This window comes from Mastomys coucha, unplaced genomic scaffold (genome assembly GCF_008632895.1).
Source record: "Mastomys coucha isolate ucsf_1 unplaced genomic scaffold, UCSF_Mcou_1 pScaffold21, whole genome shotgun sequence".
NCBI lineage: Eukaryota > Metazoa > Chordata > Mammalia > Rodentia > Muridae > Mastomys > Mastomys coucha.
Genome location: NW_022196904.1, coordinates 116283718 through 116286456, shown reverse-complemented (window position 1 = coordinate 116286456; position 2739 = coordinate 116283718).

Genomic DNA, 2739 nt, shown 5'->3' with positions numbered 1-2739 from the left:
TTTTTTGTCAAGTCAACACAATCTGTAGTCAATTAGGAAGTGGGATCCTTAGCTGTAGATTTGCCTTCACCATATCGGCCTGTAAGTGAGTCTGTATAAGGACATTAGTCCTATTGATTCAAAGCCACCAAACTTAATCACTTCCTTTCTTGCTCTATATGCAAATATAGTCACATATGGCTTCAAGGGGGAGGGGAGCACAATCATAAAGTTCAGTCTATAGTTAGAGGCTAAAAGGAATATAATAAATAAAATAAAGTGAAATAGAGGAGCCAGGCTAGACTGCACAGGCCTGTAATCCCAGCACTGAGAATGTGGAGACAGGAGAATGGAAAGTTTTAGGTCATCCTGGACTACATAGGGAGACCCTAAAATACAATTAAAGCAGAGAGTGAGCAGGTTCCAGATAACAGGGTCTTGTAGAGTATAAGGTGACGAGTTTTTTAAGTCCAGAGAAGTTAATTTCCATGCCCAAGGTCACCCAGCTCAAATGTTACAAAGTAGGTCATAGAAAACCTGGAATGATGCTGATGACATGCTGTGGGTGTGTGTACTTCATTTTATCCTGAGGAAGCCAGAGTTGAGAGAGGTCAAATGACTTGCTTAAGGTCACACAGCAAGTCAGGGGTAGATCTATTTGGACTTTGGAGGGGCTTCCTTGTGACCCCCAAAGCAAAGATCTTTATTTATGTTCAGCAGACTCTAGCCTTTATTCTGCCTAACTTTATTTATTCATTCTTGTTTGTTTGTTTTGTTTTTTTCAAGACAGGGTTTCTCTGTGTAGCCCTGGCTGTCCTAGAACTCATTCTTTAGACCAGGCCAGCCTCAAACTCAGAAATCTACCTGCCTCTGCCTCCCGAATCCTGGGATTAAAGGCATGGGCCACCACCCAACCCATTTACTCATTTCTTGTGAATACATGAGAGCTACATCCTGATCCACAGACAGAGAGAATGATGCTCAGCCTAGTGTGGCTTTTTTTTTTTAAGTTTTATCTATTTGCCGGGCAGTGGTGGCACATGCCTTTAATCCCAGCACTTGGGAGGCAGAGGCAGGAGGATTTCTGAATTTGAGGCCAGCCTGGTCTACAGAGTGAATTCCAGGACAGCCAAGGCTACACAGAGAAACCCTGTCTTGAAAAACAAAAAAAAAAATTTTTTTTACTTATAAATTATTATTATTATTATTATTATTATTATTATTATTATTATTATTATTTAGAAAGGACAACATTTAATTGGGACTGGCTTACAGGTTCAGAGGTTCAGATAGACCTAAAACACCAAGTGTTACACCATTTCTGATAGACCATCTTGATACGCACATCATTTCTTAAATGAACGTAACCTGTTCTCTATGGGCTGAGAATGAAGAAAATCACTCTAGCCAGGCAATGGTGGCATACGCCTTTAATCCCAGCACTTGGGGGCAGAGGCAGGTGGATCTCTGAGATCAAGGCCAGCCTGGTCTACAGAATGAGTTCCAGGACATCCAGGGCTATACAGAAAAATCCTGTCTCAACCACCTCCCCCCCCAAAAAAACCCAAAAAACAAACAAACAAAACCTTTCTTCTGTAAGGTACTCTTGGTCATATAGTATTTTATCACAGCAACAGAAAGTAGCTGAAATATTTGACCTGCATCAGGATTCCAGCCCCAGGCCTGCCAAGGTTAAGATGGAAGCTCAGGTGCTGGAGAGAAGGCACAGTGGTTAAGAGCACTGGCTGTTCTTCCAGAGGACCTGGGTTCAGTTCCTAGCATGCACATGGTAGCTCACAGCTGTGTGTAATTCCAGTTCCAGGGCACCTGAAATCCCTTCTGTCTTTTGTGGGCACCTATGTGATCATTACATGTTTGTGGTACACAGACACACGTGCAAGCAAGCAAACACCCATACAAATAAAACAATAAAATAAAATATTTTTTTAAAAAGGCTCAAGAGACAGCCTGTTGTTTAAGAGCACTGGCTGCTCTGCCAGAGGCCCTGAGTTCAATTCCCAGCAACCACATGGTGACTCACAACCATCTGTAATGGGATCTAATTCCCTCTTCTGAATTTGTGTGAAGACAGATTACTCATATACATAAAAATAAATAAATAGCCAGGCAGTGATGGCCCATGCCTTTAATCCCAGCACTTGGGAGGCAGAGGCAGGCAGATTTCTGAGTTAGAAGCCAGCCTGGTCTACAGAGTGAGTTCCAGGACAGCCAGGGCTACACAGAGAAACCCTGTCTTGAAAAACCATAAATAAATAAATAAATAAATAAATAAATAAATAAATAAATATTCAGCCATTGGAGTTGGAAGAGTGAGTGAGACAAGTCATCAGGCAAGGAGGGACAAACATTACCCACCAGGCCAGAATGCAGACTGCATTCTGATGTCCAGGGGCTGGGGGGAAGCTCTTGAAGAGTTTGAGCTGCGACTTCCTGGGTCTAGATCTTGAAAGTCTTTCTGATCCTTGTACCAGGTGCCAGGTCTGCACACACCTGAAATCCCAGCCCTAGACAGCCAGAGGCAAGGCAAGGCAGATGGAGAGCTGAAGGTCATCCTAGACTACAAAGTGAGTTTGAAGCTAGCCTCGGCTACATGAGATCCAGTCTCAAAAACAAGACAACTGCAATTGAGGTACACTAGCGTGGGCCTGTAATCCTAGCTTTCAGGAGGCTGAAGTGGTAGGTTTACAAATTCAAGGCCTGTCTGGATAGAGAGCAAGACCAGTTCTGTCTCAAAATATT